The 23647-nt window shown below is 38.6% G+C and overlaps 3 long non-coding RNA genes across 3 annotated transcripts; all 3 read right to left on the reverse strand.

Annotated features, from left to right (window-relative positions):
* Positions 1 to 8240: 8240 nt before the first annotated feature.
* Positions 8241 to 9772, reverse strand: LOC127934043 (uncharacterized). The gene is made up of 3 exons (XR_008147675.1): positions 9722 to 9772; positions 9529 to 9593; positions 8241 to 8822 (listed from the first exon to the last, which is right to left on the reverse strand). It is a non-coding gene; the product is annotated as an uncharacterized LOC127934043 (long non-coding RNA).
* A 62-nt stretch (positions 9773 to 9834) lies between these two features.
* Positions 9835 to 23471, reverse strand: LOC127934033 (uncharacterized). The gene is made up of 3 exons (XR_008147669.1): positions 23389 to 23471; positions 10109 to 10363; positions 9835 to 9948 (listed from the first exon to the last, which is right to left on the reverse strand). It is a non-coding gene; the product is annotated as an uncharacterized LOC127934033 (long non-coding RNA).
* On the reverse strand, positions 20753 to 22344 carry LOC127934037 (uncharacterized). Its single transcript, XR_008147674.1, has 3 exons — positions 22294 to 22344; positions 22096 to 22165; positions 20753 to 21389 (listed from the first exon to the last, which is right to left on the reverse strand). It is a non-coding gene; the product is annotated as an uncharacterized LOC127934037 (long non-coding RNA).
* Positions 23472 to 23647: the final 176 nt, after the last annotated feature.

Raw genomic sequence — 23647 nt, forward strand, 5'->3', positions numbered from 1 at the left:
GGAGCCAGTTAAACTTTTAGAAAATGAAAAAGCACTCACTCTCACTCTCAGACACACACACACAGACAGCCCATTATATGTATTTGAATAGAATATGTAATCTCTGCTCATTTCATGTGGAATAAATGATGGTATAAATCAACAGCCAGGTTGTCCGTACCATGATGAATGCATGGGTAGGAAATACTGGCTATACTTAATGAGGCGACTGAATAATATAGGCTATATTAAAGTTTGTTAGGTCATTAGAGCCCATTCTTTAAGATAATGGGTGGCTTAGATGCCTTTCCTGCTAGTTCTTCAAGCAAAATAAGGCATGAAAAGAATATATTCTTGGCCACAAAGCAGGAGGAACTAAATCAAAAAGAGACAAAAGACTTCCTATTCACTGTGCATGGCATACGGTTCCTCATAAGAAGGTGTTTTAAACATACATTCTGTTAATGGAGCTCCATTTGGCCTTCCTCGTGTCCAAAGGAGATATGCATAACAGAATGGATACTCTCAACTCATATAAAGGGATGATGATGAATTGATTAGATTTTTCATTACTCATCTTCAGAGCTCTTTGAAAATATTGCAAACTTTCCAAAAACATGGTGCTCTCCTTTCCCTCTCAGCAGCTGACTCATAACCATTTCTCTCTGGCCAGCTGAGCCTTTCCATTAATACTGAAGGGAAAATTGCCAGAATGTGACATCTGCTTAAGGGGTCGAGAGGAAACATGGAATTTCAGACTCGTTCATCAGTCACTCTCAGACTGTGGCTCTAGCAATCAGAGCTCTTCAGTTCGGTTCCCTTTCGAGGGAACTTCGAACTGCGTCCTCTAGGGGGCGCTTTGGGGAACACCTCGTCGTGACCCGTGTCTGAAGCATACAATGAAAAAACACCAACTTGTTGGCCGTCGACAGCCTCCGACGTCACTACCGGCGCGACTATAAATCAGCACCGGGAGAGCACGTCATTATCTTCTTCATCTTCAACTGACTGTTTTGTTTGAAGCGTGCATCTGAAAGAACCGGTAAGGACGATCTTTCTCTGTTTATCATGGCGACAACTAGCAAGCGTTTAGACGATGTGTGCATCCGTGTCGGCGTTATTTGACACCCGATGACACACGCGATCTTTGCGTCATTTGTTTGGGTGAAGAGCACGCACGCGATGTCTTTGAGGAGGCAATCTGCGTGCACTATGAGCGTTTTTTCAATGGAAAAAGCTCCGCTCTCGTTCGTCTCTCTTCTAAAAAAAAAAAAAAGGCAAGCCATCTGCTTCCCGCGGTTCAGGATCTGTCCACGCTGAGGCAGGAAAGAAAATGAGCTCGTGAGAATACATATGGATCTGTCTGAATGGTTTAAAGAGGGACTTTCCCTTTCGAGATCGTAAAAAAAAAAAAAAAAGGGGCGGCGGACGAGAGAGAGCCTTGGGAGGATGATGTTATATCTTTAACACTTTCTCATACTGAGGTTAGTGCTCTGCTGGGTTTTTACCCAGGAAAAGCAGGAGATATTTGAGGATGGTGAAGAAGCTGAGGCTGAGCCTTCTCAATTTTCCTGCCCTGCGTATGTAGAGCTGTTGGAGGTTATTGAGCGAAAATTACCTTTTGACCATAACCCTCCAGCTCAGGTGAGCCTTTCATTGTGCATGATCTCCATACAGAGATTAAAAAGAAATGAAAGATGCCGTTTTCTTTTTGCATCCATCGGTTTTGGCATTAAAGTAATCTGCCGACATCGAGGTGATGCGTGAAAGCGGCTAGGAGGGAATGCCCCTGTAGAAAGAGCTAAAAATTGTATAAATAATTTATAAATTTTTATATGTGAAAAATGTTTTCTTTCTGCAGGGGAAACCTCCTCTCTTATTCTCCCTCCTTGCCATCTAAGCCCCTTCAGAAAATCATCTCGCTTAAATGGCAAGGCATACGCAGTAGCAGGTCAGGCTGAGGCTTTATTACACACAATGCTGGTGCTTCAAGCATATCAGACTGATCTGCTAAGAGACCTGGATAGAGGCTGGGGCCTTTTTCCGATCTGGTAGCTGAGCTGCGCCACACCATGGATCTCTCTCCATGCTACCAAGCAGGCCGCCTCCGCCATGGGGCAGGACTATGGCGGCCATGGTGGCAGCGGAGAGACATCTGTGGATGAACAGACATCGGGAGGAAAGAAAATGCTTTCTGCCTGATGCTCAGGTTTCGCCTTCTGAACTTTTCGGTATTTCCGTTGAGGCGGCGATTTGAAAAGTTCAGGGAGACGAAGGCGCGCTCTGCTGCTTTCAGATCCTTCGTCCCACGAAGGTCCAGGTCTGAGCCCAAACAACATAGGGGTCCTGGCCTGTCTCGATCTGAGGATCAAAGATGGGCACAGAAGGCTAGTGTCGCAACTCGCGCTCCTCCCCCACCTGCGGGCAGGGGTTAGAGGAATCGTGGGTCACGAGGAGGTAAGCAGAACCTAAGAGGTATGATCTAGACGAGGCAGCGTTCTCGTCCAAATCAGAATGATACCGAGGTATCTACTAAAAGAAAAGACAAACGCGTATATGCGTTAATCGACTTCGAAAGGTTAACTTCTGCTTTTATACTCCCCTTCCTTATTCCCCTGTAACCACCAGCTCTCCACCTGATCGAGGTTAGGTGGAAACCTCTCGCATAACAGTCTCCTATGCTGGACCTATAATATTTTTTTTTTTATGGTTCTATGTCCATAGCAACCAACCTGAAACTGATGGTCCAGGTTAAAAGGAGGTACCCCTTGAGCGGGGCTCCGGCGTAGGAGGGTGAGTGAGTACATGTAACCCTCTCTGTATACACTTATGTGTATTTAATTGCTGGTGGTTACATGTCTACTAATAAACTCTGTCTGAGTTTCCTTTGCAGTGCTCAGTTACAGTGTTTACTAAACATTCGTCAGCAGCAGCCATTCGGCTTCATGTTCTGGTATTAGGCGGCTGAGATCACAGGTTTCTGAGGGAGCCTCCTTGATCATCAGGCCTGGCACAGCACTGCAGGGAATTTCATGGATGTCTGGCCAGGTCACCCCGAGGGGTCTCCTGGCCGCTTAGGGGTGCTGTCGTATCTACCGGGAAGTGGAGGTGGCAGTTACAGAAGTCTTCTTGTATATGCTGCCTCAGGTGATGCTCCCCTCACCCGAGGTTTGTAAAATTGAGCTTGCCTCTCCCGTGAGATTCAGCTCCTCTACGATGCTTAGGAACCTTTAAGTACACACGCTAAGCTTTGTGTACTTTCTCAAAACCACATGGTGGTCAGTGTGTATGTGAACACACTTTCTAAAAATCCACAAGTGGTAAGTTTGCATGCAAGACTCTGCAAACTTTCTGAAATCTTGTACGATGAGGGGTAACGCTTCGTTCCCTTTCTTGAGATTATTAGACCTTGGTTCCTTGGGCTCCATTCAGCCAGTGTGTATTTGTTTATACACCTCAAGCATCGCTTTTCTCAACATGAGGGGCTATTGATTCTCGTGGTAATTTAGCAGCGCTCCCCTTTTTCCAAAAAATGGGTCACCTATGAGTGCGCTACTCTGAGCTCGGAGTTCTCCTCTCGTACGAGACGGAGTTCTCTGTTTTTTTTCCCAGAGCGCTCCAGTATTGTTTCCATAGATCGAGTTGATGACTCTCAATCATACTGTTTTAAGATGCAACATTCCATCTATGAGCTGCTCTATCAGAGTGCCACGAGAGCCCCTCCTTAGAACAGTATTTGAAAATCCATGCTATGGTAAGTGTGCACGTGTAGTCTTTGCACATTTTCTGAAATCCACACTGTGGTAAGTTTGCACGCTAGTATTCTGCGTTCTTTCTAAAATCCTATATGGTGAGGGCTTCGCGCGGTTGCTTCGTGCCCTTTCTTGAGTTGGTAAAAGCCCCGTTCATCTTGGGCGCCACTCCACCTATGTATCCTCGGATACCTATCTAAACAGGGTGTTGCTACTAGAGAACTGTTGAGACAGCTCTTTCAGCAAGCTTATGCGTAAGCTAGCGGTAGCCCCTGTGTGACAGGCAGGACTTGGTACAAATGCTAGGTTCTTAGCCGTATCCCTTTAAAGGAATCTTTCCTGATTCCAAGCCTTCAGCTCTACCCAGGGCCGAGGCCCTAACAATTAAGTTGGGTATGTAGCTTAGGCCTTTTGGCCATAAGGGGTACTGTCACAGACAGCCGTCTAAACGTCCCAGGGGCAACTCCCATAGTAATGGTAGAGTTGGTACTTAGTGTTCGCCATGATTCTGGCCTGCATTCCCCTCAGCATGGCGGCGTGGGTATACTGTTCCCCAAAGCGCCCCCTAGAGGACGCAGTTCGAAGTTCCCTCGAAAGGGAACGGTCTCAGGTTACGTATGTAACCATAGTTCCCTGAGTAGGGAACGAGACACTGCGTCCTCTAGCTCTCTGCCATGCTTCGGACGCAAGCTTCAGACGAAGAAGATAATGACGTGCTCTCCCGGTGCTGATTTATAGTCGCGCCGGTAGTGACGTCGGAGGCTGTCGACGGCCAACAAGTTGGTGTTTTTTCATTGTATGCTTCAGACACGGGTCACGACGAGGTGTTCCCCAAAGCGCCCCCTAGAGGACGCAGTGTCTCGTTCCCTACTCAGGGAACTATGGTTACATACGTAACCTGAGACCGTTCTTCACGCCGAGAATCAAGCATGATTATACAGAAATGCATTTGACGATGCGAGAGTGTGTTTAAAGGTTTTTTAATCATATAATTGAGACAAATTTGTTTGCGAGACTGCAAAATGGTGCAATTCCTTCAAGGATGAGTCATTTTGTACCATTTGTACCATTACCATTTCGCTCTTTAAGTAGTTTGAATAGCAGGTGAGTAAAAGGTTGGGTTCCACCCTCAACCGAAGTTGTATTGATTATCTGGTTTCCCAGCCTGTTTTAGCAGTGTTTAGAGCACATGTTCCCTGAGAAACCCGCTTGCTGATCTGCTTAACCAGCTCAACATCAGTTTGGACAGGCTGAAATGCTAACTAGACCAGCTAAAACCAGAAAACCACCATAGGACGGATTAACCTTTTTTTTTTTTTTAAGCAGGAACTAAATTTTTTTCAAGTTTTTGGATTTTCTTCTTTTATTTAACAAATGACTGATATATGTTTTTTCTTTATTTCTTTAAAAGATAAGGAATACAAGAAATATTGTAGGCTGGTTTCAGTCCTACCGTACCTGCATGGGTTGACCACTACCAGAGCTCCAAGATTTTTGTCCTTAGTAGGAAGACAAGAGCACACACACACACACACACACACACACAATTGTCAAGGTGAGACAACCACAATTACACGAATTGGATAGTGAGATGCTTCAGTGGCCACCTGCCTCTATAGCGTAACCTCTCGTTTCCCGACATGTGGCATGCGCACACACACAGCAGGTCAAGGCCCCGACATGTGCATTCACACTTGCCGTGGAAGGTGTACAGAGTGCAGGATGTTTCAGAGCTTAGTAATTGATAGTGACTGGACAGATAGTGGTAAAGCGGCCGGAGGGAGGATGCTGTCAGACTGGAAGACAAGAACTCTGCTGAGGAGAGCAATACTTCACTAGACTCACCCTCCCACTCTCATCTCATTCATTAGCAGCCACCTGATGGAAGACCACTGATCGATCCACAGGACATCCTCTGCTGCACAGAACCAGAGAAAAACCACACTTTTATTTCACAGGAGCCAAGGAGAGGAGACCTTTGAATCAAACGGAAAGAGAAAATTGTACAATGGCGTCCAAAACTCTGAAACCACATTGAAAATCACACTTTTAAAACATTTAGTAAGCTATTTAAAACTATTAAACTATTGTTAAACTAGTAAACTAAATTTTTAACTATTTAAAAGTTAAATAAAATATTATAAAAAGAAGAACACTGACAATTTTTAGCATTTTTCTAATCATTTTGGATTTAGTACATGGAGCTCCAAACCAAATATTTAGAAATTTGGAAAAAGTATGTTAATTGGTAAGGTTCAACTTAACTTTTCACTCAAATGGATATGCTTACAATACAATAATTTAAACAAGGACATAATAAAAACAGAAGAATTTTCCTTAGCAGTCTGTGTAGGATAATTATCATAATGAAAACTAAAATAAACTATTGCTGAAATAAAATAAAATGTAAATCTTAGATGAAAAACAAACTAAAAGTAGAACTCTTGAAATAAGGAATAAGTTTAGGCTGAAGCACAAAATAAAACTGAACCAAAAAAAAAAAAAAAAAGATAGAAACTTAAATAATCTAACTCAAATTTAATTAAAATTCTAATTAATACTGAAAATATAAAAGCAAACTCAAATTACGAATAAAAATTATAACAATAAAGAGTAACACTGAGTCTCAGAGATTTATGGAGCTTTTCCACTGCATGGTACAGCTCGGTTCGGTTTGTGTTTCCACTGCAGTTTAGTACTGCTTTAGAGTGGGCGGGATTATACATTATAGTGTATAATATATAATATACATTAGTCGTTATAGTTGTGCTGCCTCTACTGCCGTGATATCATCGTAAATGTGACACTAACAAACACACAACAATGAAGCATATCATTGGAATTGTTTTCTTTTTTCTCGGCATGTAGTTATTTTTAATTGCAAGACAGAATTTGTTTCAAAAGATGCTGAAGGCAGCCAAACAAAATACAGTGCACTTGTTTGAAACGGCTGTGCTCGTTAAAAAACAAATAGTTGCGTTCGATCCTTGCTGACTGTGCTGATTTAAATCTAGTGGGTCTAGTGTCTTGTGTCGCAAGGTCAATCAGTAGGGTTTACACGTCACATTTTGGTAATGGTACAGCTCGCTTGGAATCTCAGTCTAGGTGGTACTGAAAAAAGTGCCAGGTACTGTACCCAGTGGAAAACCCACCAAAAGTAAGCTGTGCTGCACTGTGCTGCGCTGTGCTGCACCATACTGTGCCATTCCATGCAGTGGAAAAGCGCCATTAAGTCCCTTCTGTATGAGCTGTGGATCGAAGGTATTTGCAAAAAAATAGGGCATTTTGGGAAAAAATATAAAGGTCCATTTCAATCCTCCACACATGAAAAAATGACCAGACATGGTCCTATCTTGGGCAGAATTGTACATTACTATGTTTGTATGGGTAGTGGATGAGAGAGAGCGGCCCATGAGGGCTTTCCATCAGGGGGAAATTACACTGATAGAACACGGGACACCGAACAGAGAGAAACAGGTCACAGTGCCTGGGGTCATAATAGAAAGCAGAACAGGCGAGAGGAACATTAGTAACCCCAAACCTAATGGTCTGCGCAGAGCTTGCTGCAGGCGAAAGAGAGAGAGAGAGATAAAGAAACAAAGAGAAGGTGAAAAACAGAGGGAATTGTGGGGACAGTCTGTTTCCGGTGCAGGCTTTAACAAATGCTGTGAAAGATCTAAGCCTCTGTGGTTTGCTTTGATGCATACAATGTGTTTAAACACTGAGAACTTTCTGGAAATTACAAAGGAGAGTTGACAGGAGCAGAGCTCATTTGGTTTGTTCTACCTGATTGGGTCCGTTTCAGCAATCACAAAAGTGTGACGGTAGAGTGACGCTGGAGGCAACGTACGGTGCACTTTTGTCGCTGGAGGTGACAAATGATGCTACATCTCCAATGGCAACCAAAGCATACGGAGACGTCAGGCTGATGTGTGATACACAATACAGCATGCACTCTAAAAACTGCTGGGTTGAAAACAACCCAATTTGGGTTATTTTGACAACCCAGTGCTGGGTCAAAAAGGGACGAACCCAGCGCTGGGTTGTTTTAACCCAACCAGTTGGGTTATCATATTTAACCCAGCCTGCTGGGTTGCCTTTTTTATAGTTCAAAATGACTATATTGAAGGGTTTCAAAAACCAGAGCGGGTGTTTTTTATCACTGTATTTCAGAAGGAAAACTACTGTATTTAGAAAATGTTCGATATCATTTCGCATGAGCTTGATAAGGCAGCGTTTGTGAGCTCAGCGCTGCTCTGCAGCCGTTACCGGAGAAACCTACCTCTCCCGCTCTTAGCGCCTCCTGCTGGCAGAAAATAAACTCGCAGAGTGCAGCCATGTGGGGAAACAATGCATTCCTACGTTAAAATTAACCCAAATTGAGCTAGGCATTAAACCTACAAATGTTGTTCATTTTAAATATCACTTTTACACACAAATAATAATTATCAAAAGGAAAATATTTATTAAAAACAAGAGAAAAGTAAAAAAGTAACATGTTAGAAGAAATGCAGAAAAGGATGGCATTAACAGCTACAGAGTTCATAAACAAAGCATTGAACATTTGATGAATATAACTTAAGATCAAATTGGACTTTGTTCAATTGTATATATTGTATAAAAATAGACGAAAACACATACAATAAATTTACAATTAGTTTTTTTTCCAACTATTCTGGCATGACAGTACACAAATAAATCACATTAACTTTGATCTTATAACATTTAACAGACGCATGTGTGTGTGTGTGTGTGTGTGAAAGAATGTGAGCAGGTGTATGAGTGACAGAGTGTAAACTTTTCTACTAAACAACACAGAAAAAGCATTTAACTTTTTTTTTTTAACAAATTATAGACTTACAGTTTGTTTCATAGTCCATGAATACAGATCATGCATCACGGTCAATTTTCATGATCTCTTTAGCATAACTGATGTAGTCATGAAGAAACCCCATCTGCACAGCATGTGACATCTACATCATCCAGGGCAGCGTCCTCCTTTAAAACCACCGCTGCATCAGTTTAGGGGAAAGAAGATTCTCCTCTCTGACCAGGATTCATCCCAGTCACCGCCTGCTCTTCATCAGTGGCCTAAGAGAAACACATTTGAAAAAATTAAACATTTAATTAAACTATCCATTTTCAGGTAGAGGTGTATTCACATCCGTAAGGATAGGTAAATAATCGGTTTTAAAGTTTCAACACTTTGTGCGGTTGTTTAATGTCTCAGTCCACCACAGCGCTCCAGAATGCTATAATGGCAGCACTAGTGTGAGGACAGGTGATATTGTTTGAATAAATATCGCTTTCAGAAAGCTTCTTTACTGAAACATTAAAACAGATACGACATTCACATACCTCACAATATTCATGTACATGGAGGGCTGCTCTTCAAACCGTTAGTTCACCAAATAATTAAAATGTTCATAATTTACTCTCCCCATGTTTTTCCAGACTCATACAAACTCTGTTCATTTTTTGGAAAGCATATGAATATATTTAATATTCTCTTTTTGTGTCCTCCATTGCTGGTCTGGGAGACCAATATTTTATTTTGAACATACATGTTTGCTATTATATAATTTAAGATGTATTCATATATAAATATCAGAATTTACTTCTACAATAACTCTATATTTATGAAGCTTGAAAATACTGATTATCTAAACTATAAATGGATTAACAAATATTATGAGAGAACTAAAAATATATTAATTTATGTTGTAAAGACAGACAAAAGTCTTATAGGTTTGGAATGACTTGAGGGCAAGTAAATTATTTTTTGTGTGAACTTTACCTCTAAGAGCGAAGACCAAGAATAATGACTCTCCAAATCAGACAACTCTAAAGTTGGTTTTAGTTCTGCAATAAAAAACACAGACATCAATGGTCTTAATGAAATGAGCACGTAATCACACTGTTGTTGCATCAAAATGTGAAGTAAACTGGCAGGAGACAACAGAAAAATTTATTTTCTAAAAATAACTTACATAAAATCTCAAGGGAATGATGATCTCCCATGTCTCTTGCTTTTAACATCTACAAAAACAAAAAAACAAACATTATTTTACTCTTAGTAAAAAAACAACAACTGATAACATGAAATTATGAAGTTTACTTGCCTTAAACGATCTTTCCCTCTCTTCAGAAGAAGCTGAGAAAACCACTTCCTCACACAAGCAGACTTGTGTGTCCTTAACTCCAGTTAGTTTGAGTTCTGCAAAGAGGGGCATCAATGGTTTCAATAAAATATTAACATATACATACATACATATATAAAATCACACTGTTTTTGCATCAAAATGTGAAGTTAACAGGCAGGACACAACAGAAACAAATTTTCTAAAAAAAAAAAAAGTAATAATAATTTAACTTACATCAGTCTCAAAAGAATGAAGTTATCTTGTCTCTGGATTTCAACATCTAAAAAAAACACACACATTATTTTAGTCTTAGTAAGAATAAAGATAACTTGATGTTATTCTGAAGTTTACTCTCCTTAAACCGTCTGTCCCTCTCTTCAGAAGAACACCTCCTCCTCATCCTCACACAGGTCTGTGACTCCTCACACAAACAGCTTCTGTGTCTTTAACTCTCAGCGCGAGGACAATGAAGACAGGAGCTGGACAAGTCTGAAAGATTACATGTAAAACATACTTTTAACAGTTACCACTTCAACAGCCTCAAAATAATTATGCTTGTCTTTACTACACAATGCCGTTTCCTTTCGAAGACAAACAAACATTCAGTTTAACCGCGAAAAAAAAGACAAATTCACATGAGCGTAACCGTGACCATAACCGTCTGTTAACGCCTCAAAGAGAACAGATAATGTAAAATCTTATGTAAATATGACAAAATACATTCACAGACGTTATATTAAAAGTACATCCTCCGTTCAGTAACGTTACATGAGGCAGTTAAGACCTCCGTGTCCGAGGCGAAAACCGCGTCCGTTTTTTTTATATAACGTTAGATATAACGTTAAGCTCCTTTGTTTCCGCCTTTCATAAAACCTTCCGCCTTTCATACAACCGGGTAAACAATAAAAGATAACTTTACATTTTGAATATTTAACGTTACTTACCATAGTCGTTCACTCGCTTCTCGCTTCTATCACGCTGAGAAAATGGCGGCTGCTCGCACTGGAGAGACGTACGATTTTGACGTGACGTGCGTGCTCTCCTTCACATCCGCGTCCTCAACCCACCCCCGCTGGGTTAAAAAAGATAGTTATTTTCAACCCAAACTTGGGTTAAAACATCCCAAAGTCCTATCCAACGGCCTCAACCCAGCAGTTGGGTTGAAAAAACAACCCAGCGTTTTTTAGAGTGTGGTCAAGCAGCCATTTGGTGTGCGCCACTCATTGCTTCATCATATTTGTGCCAAGTGCCTTAGAATGTAAATTAGTTTCAGTACTGAATCTGTTTGTTTGTTCATTCATTTATTAGTTATTGAGTTTAACCAAGTGATTTAGAATGTAAATGAATGTCAGTATAAGTTTAATTATTTAGTTGTGCCAAGTGTCAAACCTCAGCCTCAGACATCAAGCCCAATGCATATGGGACACAAAAGTGGAAACACTTCATGAGTGTCGAAGTCGTCATCAGATTGGTTGAATTCTACAAGATTTCCGGGAGACGAGTGTGTCGCGTTCTTTAACGTTTCACATGGGAACAAAGACGAGGTGCCGCCAAACCCCCTCAATGAAAGAAAAAAGCTGTAGCGATAATCAGGATCAACTAAACACTGAGTTCAAAAGTATTTGAAATATGTAAAGTTTACAGCATAGTGTCTTTTATATACGTCTGAGAGTTTTAAAACCAGTCTGTTATTGTGCCGACATTTGCACGCCCCGAAACGTGCTTCTGAACGAAACAAACTGTGATAGGTTGTTTGATGTGTCAGTCAAACGGCCTCAATTATCAAAAGAACCGGTGAACCGTTTTTTTCAACCAGTTTATTGAATCGAACTGTCCGAAAGAACTACTGGTGATCCGAACACCGATGCAACCGGTTCTTCACTCATGAACGAGTCAGTCTATTCGTTATCTGGCTCAGCTCGGTGTTCATCTTCACAGCAGTTCAGTCAGTGTACTGTTTGAGTGCATGCATTACTCCGGGATATTGGTTTGTTTGAACTCAGAGGGAGTGTCAGCCACATTAAAAAAAAAGTTAACATCTCAAGTAATTTGTGGATTAATGCGTATTAGAGATGCGAACCGTTTAAAACGATTCGGTTCGATTTGGTGAACTGAATGGTTCGTTCGCGAACCAGATATCCAGCTGCTTTGATTTGAACTCTCTTTCTCACAACAGACATGGAAGAGAAGACAATGCTGAATGAAGTCATCGTTTTGCTATTTTTGGACCAAAATGTATTTTCGATGCTTCAAAAAATTCCAACGGACCCTCTGATGTCACATGGACTACTTTGATGATGTTTTTCTAACCTTTCTGGACATGGACAGTATACCGTACACACAGCTTCAATGGAGGGACTGAAAGCTCTCGGACTAAATCTAAAATATCTTAAACTGTGTTCCGAAGATAAAAGGAGGTCTTACATGTTTGGAACAGCATAAGGGTTATTTATGACATAATTTTCATTTTTGGGCAAACTAACCCTTTAATACATTTAGCATGGTTATTTAATTAGCTGATATTTTCACTCATTTACAATCTAACTAACAAACTAATGCTAAAATTATTTGACATTCTAAGACATTTAGCATAATTAGGTTACTACTTATAATAACTCATTTACATTCAAAAGACACCTGGCACAACTAACAGTTTAACAAACCTATATTGAAATTAATTTACACTTTAAAACACTTGGCACAACTAAATGATTGTCTAACTAACTAATTAACTAACTAAACAACCAAATTAGACTGAAAAACACTGACATTCTAAGACATTTTGCATAGTTATTTAACACTTGGCACAACTAAATAGCCATCTTACTAACTAATTAACTAACCTTTACTAAAATTAATTTGCATTCTAAGGCCCAATCCCAATTGTATGTTATACCCCTTCCTCTTGTCCCTTGAAACAGAGTGTCAAGGGGTAGGGGTGAAAATATTCCCCTAAGGATTTGGTCACCACTACTATGCTGTCACACGTCACATATGTCATCTAGCTTCTACAATACAAACACACACACACAAACAAACACATATCAGGAAATTGTACAGCTCACACATCCAGGAGAAAAGTAACTTGTCAATGCTGCACCACGACTTATATTAAATATAGTTTGCTGAATCGCTAAATTATATCTTCCAGCAACGAGAGGATAAAATCACTGTTTTTAATTAAACACACTCGAAAAAGAGAAGCACATACGCATACACGCAACTTCCATACCTCTCTCTCTCTCTCTCTCTCTCTCTCCCTCTCTCTCAAATCTCCAATATTTGAGAAAAGGGTGTAGCGATTTCTAATTATTGGGGGGACTAGCCCCCCTCAATGTCTACAGTGGTCATTGCCCTAACCAGACCTGAAAATATGTTAATATCGTACAGTCTACAATGATATGACGTTAGCAAATATCTTTTTTTTTTTTTTTGTAACATCACTGTTAATATGAACTCACGATTGAATGAAATATAAAGGAAATTATAACTTTTCGTTCAAATCTTTATTAATGCCTACCCTTACCCCTCCAACCAAAAGAGAATCGAAACATCCCTACCCCTTTACGTGAACACGCGAAACAGAGGGGTAGGTGAAAGGGGAAGCGCTAAGGGGTAGAATTGGGATTGGGCCTAAGTCACCTGACACAATTATCTAATTATCTGATACAAACACTTATTTACATACAGAGACAACTGGCACAACCAACTAAATGTTAAGTAGCTCAAAAGCATGTATTAAACATTTGGCACTATTTTCTAATTAACCAACTTTTACTGACACACATTAACATTCTAAGACATGTGGCACAACTAAATCACAAACAACTAATAAAGTAAGAACTTGGGTTCTTTCATTCTCATCCTGTGCATTCCAAATTTGTTAATTATTGTCTGAAGATGTATAAGTTCTGTTGCTGATACACCAAAACATTTGGTGCATTTTACTGCCAGCTGAACTCAATGACAAAGCATGTCCTTTGATGGGCTCTGTACTAATCTATGAATTCAGTCAACACCAAACTTTATCTGCCTCACTTTTTACCTCTGCACCCCTCCATCTGTCTTTCCAGCCTCATTCCGTCGCGTGAAGTGACCCGTTCTCCACTAGTCTATTCAATCATGCTGAGCCCACACAACAATAACTGCAATATTGGATTTTCACAAACTCTATCCCTCGGGACAAAAGATTCAGCTTGAGTATAACACAAACTAGACCAGGTGGGAGGGCAACTGGCCACACACTAGCGAAAGGTATTGACTTGGGGAGGAGACTTCAGGGGACAGTGACATTCACAGAAAAATATCAACCACATGACCTGAACAGACAGGATAAAAGTGTGATGATTGTATTTATGGCTCCATCAATGTCGCTGGGGTGATTTCTAGATAACAGCTTTACCGATTAGCTGTTATCATCCCAACATTTATGTGGAAATCCTGATGTAGCTGCATTGTCATTGTGCCATTCGCTGAATTAGAACAACAAAGGCATCTTACGACATTGATAAAGCAAGGAGGATACAATCTACACATAATCTTGTAATCATGGCACAATCTGCATTCTCAGCAACATCCCTGATCAGATGAAGCCTGACAAGGTGAATGCATTAACAGGCAGGGGTTAGTTTTTTAATGTGCATACATGCATGAGAGATTATTCACTTCAGATACGGATTTTGGCGCAAGCTACTTCAAATGATTGTTTTGAATTACAGCAAATACCAGATTCTAGACAATAAGAAAAACGTATAAACATACTCCGTCATCCAACAAGCTATCTTTTATGACACCAAGACTTATTATATTCATAACTCAAACTTTGTGAACAAAGCTCCACAACTTAAATAATAGATTTTGTTTATGGTGGAGAAGCGCCTGCTGAGAAACAGTGCAATGGTGAGTTGTAGAACACAGAAAAGAGGAGGTGGGATAAATGGGAGATTTTTGTCTATGACTGATCCTAGGTCATTATAGTCCCTGAGAAAATAAGATGGTTCAAGAGATTGTAAAGCTGTGAAGTTGGATAGGGAAGATGCTTTCTTTTGGCTGATTTAGCTGACTGGAAAAGCCAGAGAAGCAAATTCACCAACCACCTGCAATCCACTTCAACCAGGAGAATAGCATTGCATCCTTAGTATTTAAATGCAGTTAACTAAGTCAAACATGCCTCCCTCATATGCAAATTAGCCTCGGATTTTTTATTAAATTAAATTTTCTGTTGATCACATATGGTAGTTATTCATGTTATTCAAGTGATGATCAAATGATGAAGAAAAGAAATGTGATGTTCACATGTTGGTATAGTTATGTATTTTATGATATATTTTCTATTTACAAATTTCTTGCTCTATATGTCTTTTGTTTGATGAATAAATGTTTAAGAGAACAGCATTTAGTTAAAACAGAAATGTCTTTACTGTCACCTTTGATGGAGTTAATGCATTCTTGCTGAATTTTTTTTTTCTTTTTTACTTAATATGACTTAGTTTGTAAACATAGTTTGTACATGAAATGAAAATGACTGAAATGTCTGTGCAAAAACAGCCTAGATTCCACTGAAAGGTGAGTTATCTAAAGGGTGTGTTTGTGTGTGGCCGTTATCTCAGGACGTGAAGTCCAGGCTGGTAAGAGGCCCTGTGGAGAGGACAGCAGTCAGGTTATGCTATTCTCCTCTGATGTGACGAAAAGGTCAGTTCGCCCTTCCTTTGAAGCCAAGCCCACACACACTCTCAGTAGGATACAGTTCTGTCCACATATCCTCTGTCCTATCTGATACCTTCAAAGACACGCACGTCCTGCCCTTTAATGCCCTACATGGGCCATGAAAGGAGTTCTGCTTTGGACAGACAGGTACATGATAAGAACAAATAAAAAGCAGCATGAGACAGCAGACTGGCATGCTCGCTCACTAAAGAACATGTGTAGAGTGGTTATTTTGTCAAATCACTGTTAATGTTCACACAAAAGGGAAGAATGAATAAATATACCATGCTAGTCAGTATTTACTTAAGTCATTCCAAACCTGTTTGCATTTTTTCCCTCTGCAGAATACACAAGATTTGAAGAAAGTTGGTAAGCAAAGTGTTTGGAGCAAATGGTTCCTATTGATTTCTTTTGTATTTTTTGGTTCAGTGGAAGACAATGTGAACCAAAACTGTTTGGAAACCAACATTTTTCAAAATTGCTTTCAAGTTACTCAAAGGACAAACACGACCATGAAAGCAGCCCAAATGCAGCAGGAGTTGCAGTATAATATCACATCTCCAACTAGTTGGAGTAAAATATCTAATCTCTAACAAAATCTGTTAAACAATAATGCAATAAAAATATAGTCCACACAAAAATGTAAATTCTGTCATTATTTACTTAAGTCGTTGAAAATATCTATGCATTTCTTTCTTCTGCAGAGCACAAATGATATTTTGAAGAATTTTGGTAAGCGGTCAGTTTTTGTTCCTATTGATTTTCTTTGTATTCTTCATATAATGGAAGTCAACAGGAACCAACATTGTTTGAATACCTACATTCTTCAAAGTATCTTCTTTTATGTTTCACAGAACAAATAAAGTCATAAAGGTTTGGAACAACTAAGGGTGAGTAAATGCAGACTGGTGTCCTCTTTAACCAATGCTAAAGCGTAGCGTAGCTAAAGTTAAGATAAATGTTTTATTGTCTTTACTACATTAAAATGCATTAAGTGAAATTAAAATGTATGACTCCATACTGTATACCATAATGACGATATGCTTTGCAATTATAACCAAGTACATGAATAAATGTATATGGTACCTAACTGTTCTTAAAAATGCGACACTCATTGCTCCATCTCTCTTTCCTTCAAAGTGGACTGAAAAAGTTTGAAGGCCCTTGCTCATTATGAGGAACAGACAGCCATGTAAGAAGATGATAGACCTTTCATTTTTAAATACCAGTCATTAAGGCTAGTAATCCTTACTGATGAAAAGCAGTCCATTAAGGACATTCTAAAAACTTCAATTACCTTCATTCACAATTGAGTGTCCAATTGGGTACGGACTAAATGACAGCTGAATGTCAACCGTCTGGAGTCCCAAGTGCTTTTCTTTTACCTTGCGATTGCAAGATCCGCACCAGCCTCTCTATAAAAGAGCAATCCTTGTAAAGAGACACTGAGCTTTATATAAAAGCCCACCCTTATTCTGCTTTAGCAAATACACAGCATAAATAATTGTCAGGCACAGAGAATATATCTTGCTAATGAATCTGATAGAGAATAAATACAAAGAAAAGCAACTGCATCCATGTCCTCTCCATAATATTGTATTACATTACATATATGGTTCATTTGTTGTGCTGAGTAGTGTTATAATTGCTAAAAATCTTTTTGAGAGAGGAAGGACGGCTTTCAAATGTCTTTTCTTTCTCATCAGATTAACAGATTCATCTTACAATAAGTTATTTTAAAATGACTTTTAAAGCAATACAGTGGACGCCTGCCAAGTATGACAGTTATGTTTTAAAGTCGCTCGATGTCATGCTGGTCTTATTGAGCATGCTAAACAAAAGCTTTTCTCTGGTTCACTTAACTTGTGACAAGCACATTAATGGGAGAGCAAACACATTAGATGCATATAAGCAATAACTCAGACTTTCTGGATAGATCTGAAGAGAGAGGAAAAAACAATGTGCAAACAAAATGAGTTACTTGCAATGATGGAAAGAAACTTTAATAAGAAACCTTTCCCAGACAGAAACTTTGTGACTCCTGCAAACTCTAAATCCAAATATCACACATTTTGGACTCATCTAAATTAAATTTAGGAGGCTGTTGGGGAAGATTCAAGGAGCAGTTTAAGAAAATACAATGTTACAGCGGTTCCATTTCTCCTGATTAGGAAGAAGTTGTGATCGGCTTTGATCTGTCTCAGCGAGTCAATGCCCTCCTCCAGGAATCTTTTCTCTCTCTCACCGGGCCGCTGATGCACAGATCCATTGTTGTTTTTTCTTCAAAGTCAAAGCGAGTTAGCGCTAATTCAATGGAGGACGGGAGTAAGAAGGCCTCTCGAGCTCCTCTGGGATGTTCCAAACTACCTTGCTGCATGCAGTAATCACGGCTCCAGAATAGCAATGCAATATTGTAACCTTCAACATAGTGGAAGAAAAATCAGAGAAATCTATTCAGACACATACACATCTATGAAATGTGATGGATTTGTATTCTGTCAGGCATCTGAGTGCTGATAACAACAGAAGAAAGCTGACAAAGTAGGTTATTTCTCATGGATTTTAACAGCAGAGTCCACCCCAATAATAAAAACCCTGATGTTGCTCCCAAACCTGTAAGACTTTTTTTCCTCTCATATACAAACTGAGATATTTAACTAAATGTTTTAACTGTTTTTGCTTAAAATTAAATTAAATGGTCTTCAAGCTCCAAAAAAAAGTATCATAAAAGTGGTTCGTACTCATAACCATGTATTTATGTGTAGAAAGTACAGAAATTTAAGGTTTAATAAAAGTTGTCTGCCTGTGGAATAGAAATGCTATAAATATATATGTGTGTGTGTGTGTGTGTGTGAGAGAGAGAGAGAGAGATAAATAGATAAAACAGAGATTAAAGGCTGTGGGCTCAGTCAGACTATCTGTGAGTGTTTAGTTTCAGTGTTCATTAAAGCCCTGAAGCTTTCATATGTCTGCTGAATAACAATTTTTTTGTCATCCAGCAGACTTTTGTGGGAATATCTTGATATAGGTAACAAAATATTGTTTGAAAATTACTATGCTGGGTTTAAATGAACCCAAAATGGGGTTTTCAATGGGTTTTTAAATTAAAATCACACACAATATGACAATAGTAACAACACAGGCAACAGATAATAATAAAAGGTGAAAATGTATTACACCAGAAATTGACTAGATTGTTGTTGAACATAGTAGGTCATACATAATATTACAATAGTGTTTCAATATACTTATAGTAAAATAATTTGTACATTTCCAGGTTATTACCTCTTTATTACCTAAATGTTAAAGATTGTTACCTTATGCATACATGGAGGTATACTGTATAGGTACACTATTATTATGAAAAGGAACGCTGTAAATTTGGTTTGCTTACGCCGTAAATTGTGGGCTGTAATCTAAAGTGTCACCTAGAAAATCAATGATTTTTAAGTAAAATGGGGGTGAGAAAATGATAACAGAATCTCTCATTTTTGTGTGAACTTTCCATTTCAGATTTAATAAGAAAGGAATAAAAAAGATGAGCTGATTCATATCCTGAAAACACAGAAACAGAAGCAGGATGTATGCCAAAATGAGAACTAACAAATCTAATGGCTACGACAGCCGCAAAGACATCTTTACAAAGAGGGTCTCTCAAAGCTATTTTTCAAACCGTTTCAATCCACTGAGTGGAAGGAGAAAGAAATCTGTGCTTGTCACTGCCAAGTCGGGCTTCCTTGAGTATTTTTTTCAATGAGGCAGACTACTTTACTACACTAATACCATTATAATGGATTCCTTCATGACAGACAGAATGTGAGTGCAATCTGCAACTAATATAGTATCATTAGCCATTCAGAATATCAATTATATTGTTCAGAGACAAACAGCCAGTGACTTGTATTTATAACGGCCTCGTGGAATTCAAAACGGTCTGGTAACAAGCATGTTTTAAAAAGCAGCACATCACTTTACAGCCACTTTCACCGTCTCTCTCGTTCTTCCAAGAGGATCACCATGAAATAACCTTTCAAGACAAGACTCGGATTCTGTGGAGTTAAATATGTGTTTAATAAGAGAATCAACACAACCTTATCTACATGTTCAAACCTGCTATTTTCAGAATATGGTAGCGCTGGTGGTCCCTCATATGATAACACATGGTCAAAGCGCCAGACTGTGGGCTCTGTTCTGAACTAATGAGCATAAATGACCCTTTACGTACAGCAAGAGAGTGACAAGGTTCAGCCGACTGAGCCGAGGTCACATGTGTGTTATTATTTTATGGAAAGTACATGGAAGCATGGGCAATAAAAATGCAACAGGTTTTCAACAGTGATGCTGCAGCCCGAATGAAGGGTTCCAGGGGAAGTCTCAAAGTGATGAAACACAAGCACTAACAAGAATGTGCAAATAAACCCTCAAAGGTGCGTATATATTTGTCAGAAATTGCCTATTTTGTTTCTATCAAAAAAAAAAAAAAATAGATTATACAATTTCTTTGATATTAAAGTATAAAGTAACTGCTTTTATATTTGCATTGTATTTCATTTCCATCATGAGTACAGTACATTTTGTATAAATTGCTGGAAATTCAGTGGCATATTACGTATGTAAACAGAAATATCCTATTTCTTGTTAAAGTAAGTTTTCTTCCTCTGTATTGAGTGCATAAGAGAGCTTTCGGTGCCTGTACACTCTAAAAACTGCTGGGTTGAAAACAACCCAATTTGGGTTATTTTGACAACCCAGCGCTGGGTCAAAAAGGGACGAACCCAGCGCTGGGTTGTTTTAACCCAACCAGTTGGGTTATCATATTTAACCCAGCCTGCTGGGTTGCCTTTTTTATAGTTTAAAATGACTATATTGCAGGGTTTAAAAAAACAGAGCGGGTGTTTTTTTATCAGTGTATTTCAGAAGGAAAATGTTCGATATCATTTCGCATGTGCTTGATAAGGCAGCGTTTGTGAGCTCAGTACCGCTCTGCAGCCGTTACCGGAGAAACCTACCTCTCTCGCTCTTAGCGCCTCCTGCTGGCAGAAAATAAACTCGCAGAGTGCAGCCATGTGGGGAAACGATGCATTTCTACGTTAAAATTAACCCAAATTGAGCTAGGCATTAAACCTACAAATGTTGTTCATTTTAAATATCACTTTTACACACAAATAATAATTACCAAAAGGAAAATATTTATTAAAAACAAGAGAAAAGTCAAAAAGTAACATGTTAGAAGAAATGCAGAAAAGGATGGCATTAACAGCTACAGAGTTCATAAACAAAGCATTGAACATTTGATGAATATAACTTAAAATCAAATTGGACTTTGTTCAATTGTATATATTGTATAAAAATATACGAAAACACATACAATAAATTTACAATTAGTTAGGTTTTTTTCCAACTATTCTGGAATGACAGTACACAAATAAATCACAACATTAACTTTGATATTATAACATTTAACAGACGCATGTGTGTGTGTGTGAAAATGTGAGCAGGTGTATGAATGACAGAGTGTAAACTCTTCTACTAAACAACACAGAAAAAGCATTTAACTTTTTTTTTTAAACAAATTATACACTTACAGTTTGTTTCATAGTCCATGAATACAGATCATGCATCACAGTCAATTTTCATGATCTCTTTAGCATAACTGATGTAGTCATGAAGAAACCCCATCAGCACAGCATGTGACATCTACATCATCCAGGGCAGCGTCCTCCTTTAAAACCACTGCTGTTTAGGGGAAAGAAGATTTTCCTCTCTGACCAGCATTCACCCCAGTCACCGCCTGCTCTTCATCAGTGGCCTAAGAGAAACACATTTGAAAAAATTAAACATTTAATTAAACTATCCATTTTCAGGTAGAGGTGTATTCACATCCGTAAGGATAGGTAAATAATCGGTTTTAAAGTTTCAACACTTTGTGCGGTTGTTTAATGTCTCAGTCCACCACAGGGCTCCAGAATGCTATAATGGCAGCACTAGTGTGAGGACATGCAATACTGTTTGAATAAATATTGCTTTCAGAAAGCTTCTTTACTGAAACATTAAAACAGACATGACATTCACATACCTCACAATATTCACGTACATGGAGGGCTGCTCTTCAAACCGTTAGTTCACCAAATAATTAAAATGGTCATAATTTACTCTCCTCATGTTTTTCCAGACTCATACAAAATCTGCTCATTTTTTGGAAAACATATGAATATATTTAATATTCTCTTTTTGTGTCCTCCATTGCTGGTCTGGGAGACCAGTATTTTATTTTGAACATACATGTTTGCTATCATATAATTTAAGATGTATTCATATATAAATATCAGAATTTACTTCTACAATAACTCTATATTTATGAAGCTTGAAAATACTGATTATCTAAACTATAAATGGATTAACAAATATTATGAGAAAACTAAAAATATATTAATTTATGTTGTAAAGACAAACAAAAGTCTTATAGGTTTGGAATGACTTGAGGGCAAGTAAATGATTTTTTGTGTGAACTTTACCTCTAAGAGCGAAGACCAAGAATAATGACTCTCCAAATCAGACAAGACAACTCCAAACTTGGTTTGATTTCTGCAATAAAAAACACAGACATCAATGGTCTTAATGAAATGAGCACGTAATCACACTGTTGTTGCATCAAAATGTGAAGTAAACTGGCAGGAGACAACAGAAAAATGTATTTTCTAAAAATAACTTACATAAAATCTCAAAGGAATGATGCTCTCCCATGTCTCTTGCTTTTAACACCTACAAAAACAAAAAACAAACATTATTTTACTCTTAGTAAAACACAACAACAACTGATAACATGAAATTATGAAGTTTACTTGCCTTATACGATCTTTCCCTCTCTTCAGAAGAAGCTGAGAAAACCACCTCCTCCTCACACAAGCAGACTTGTGTGTCCTTAACTCCAGTTAGTTTGAGTTCTGCAAAGAGGGACATCAATGGTTTCAATAAAATATTAACATATACATACATACATATATAAAATCACACTGTTTTTGCATCAAAATGTGAAGTTAACAGACAGGACACAACAGAAACATTAATTTTCTAAAAAAAAAAAGTAATAATAATTTAACTCACATCAGTCTCAAAAGAATGAAGTTATCTTGTCTCTGGATTTCAACATCTAAAAAAAACACACACATTATTTTAGTCTTAGTAGAAATAAAGATAACTTGATGTTATTCTGAAGTTTACTCTCCTTAAACCGTCTGTCCCTCTCTTCAGAAGAACACCTCCTCCTCATCCTCACACAGGTCTGTGACTCCTCACACAAACAGCTTCTGTGTCTCTAACTCTCAGCGCGAGGACAATGAAGACAGGAGCTGGACAAGTCTGAAATATTACATGTAAAACATACTTTTAACAGTTACCACTTCAACAGCCTCAAAATAATAATGCTAATCTTTACTACACAATCCTTTAGGAGACAAACATACATTCAGTTTAACCGCGAAAAAAAAATACAAATTCACATGAGCGTAACCATGACCATAACCGTCTGTTAACGCCTCAAAGAGAACAGATAATGTAAAATCTTATGTAAATATGACAAAATACATTCACAGACGTTATATTAAAAGTACATCATCCGTTCAGTAACGTTACATGAGGCAGTTAAGACCTCCGTGTCCGAGGCGAAAACCGCGTCCGTTTTTTTTTATATATAACGTATATAACGTTAAGCTCCTTTGTTTCCGCCTTTCATAAAACCTTCCGCCTTTCATACAACCGGGTAAACAATAAAAGATAACTTTACATTTTGAATATTTAACGTTACTTACCATAGTCTTTCACTCGCTTCTCGCTTCTATCACGCTGAGAAAATGGCGGCTGCTCGCACTGAGACGTACGATTTTGACGTGACGTGCGTGCTCTCCTTCATGTCCGCGTCCTCAACCCACCCCGCTGGGTTAAAAAAGAAAGTTATTTTCAACCCAAACTTGGGTTAAATCATCCCAAAGTCCTATCAAACGGCCTCAACCCAGCAGTTGGGTTGAAAAAACAACCCAGCGTTTTTTAGAGTGTAGGATTTTATGATTT

This window comes from Carassius gibelio, chromosome A2 (assembly GCF_023724105.1).
Source record: "Carassius gibelio isolate Cgi1373 ecotype wild population from Czech Republic chromosome A2, carGib1.2-hapl.c, whole genome shotgun sequence".
Classification (NCBI taxonomy): domain Eukaryota; kingdom Metazoa; phylum Chordata; class Actinopteri; order Cypriniformes; family Cyprinidae; genus Carassius; species Carassius gibelio.